The sequence below is a fragment of the Meleagris gallopavo genome, chromosome 19, assembly GCF_000146605.3.
Source record: "Meleagris gallopavo isolate NT-WF06-2002-E0010 breed Aviagen turkey brand Nicholas breeding stock chromosome 19, Turkey_5.1, whole genome shotgun sequence".
In the NCBI taxonomy this organism is placed as follows: Eukaryota; Metazoa; Chordata; class Aves; order Galliformes; family Phasianidae; genus Meleagris; species Meleagris gallopavo.
Genome location: NC_015029.2, coordinates 8,190,825 through 8,191,653, shown reverse-complemented (window position 1 = coordinate 8,191,653; position 829 = coordinate 8,190,825). Strand labels below are relative to the sequence as shown.

Sequence of the window (829 nt, the reverse complement as noted above, 5' to 3'; positions counted from 1 at the left end):
ATTTTAAGTGTGGATTTGAGAAAAAAAACCACCACAAAAACCACAACATTATTTGTTTTTCCTGTGTTTTCCATCATAGCAACAGCCTGCAGCCTGGCTGATGCGGAGCTGAGCATCCCATGGCTGGGTACCCAGGGGCTGGGTACCTTTAGGGAAGGGGGATTCATGGAAAGCGGTCACTTAAAAGAGTTCACTATAGGAAACGCCAGGTAGAGAAGAGCAGACAATCCGCTTGGAACACTACTGGTCTTAATTTGGAACATCCAAAGCTATTTAATATTAAAGACCTCTGTAATTTCTCTGTTAGAATCTGAAGAAGTTTATGGAATTGGAGATAAACAGAATCTGCCCTAGTGGTATTTTTACTGCCTATTTCATCCCCTCATCCACAGATTTAATCTTTATTTAATCCCACATGCTGTGAGGTTCACACAGCATCTCATGTGTTCGTCTGTGGCACAGCCTGTCCCACGGGCCGTTACACAGCCAGGTAACCGTGATGGAATATGGCATTGCGGTGTTATCTAAAAGCAGAAATTGAGAAATGACTGTGAGCCGTTGTTGGCCGTGGCGCTGAGCTCTGAGGCGGGGCCGTGGCACAGGGCAGCGCCATTCCCTGCGGCTCCCCGGGGGCTCCCAGGAGGATCAGATTCACCTCAGCGCCCCCTCGTCCCCGCCACACCCACTCGGCCTCTGCAGAGCGAGATGTCGCCCTGTCGCCACAACCTCGTGGGCTCAGATCTACACACTCAGCGTTCCGTGCCCGGCGCGTTTTTCCCGTGTTGCTCCTGAATTCGGCGCGCTTTGGCTGCCCGCCTCGCTGCCCGCG

General features: G+C 51.7%; 1 protein-coding gene across 1 annotated transcript in view; it reads right to left on the bottom strand.

Moving 5' to 3' along the window:
- Positions 1 to 829, bottom strand: part of CNTRL (centriolin) — a 31,284-nt gene that overhangs the window by 20,621 nt on the left and 9,834 nt on the right.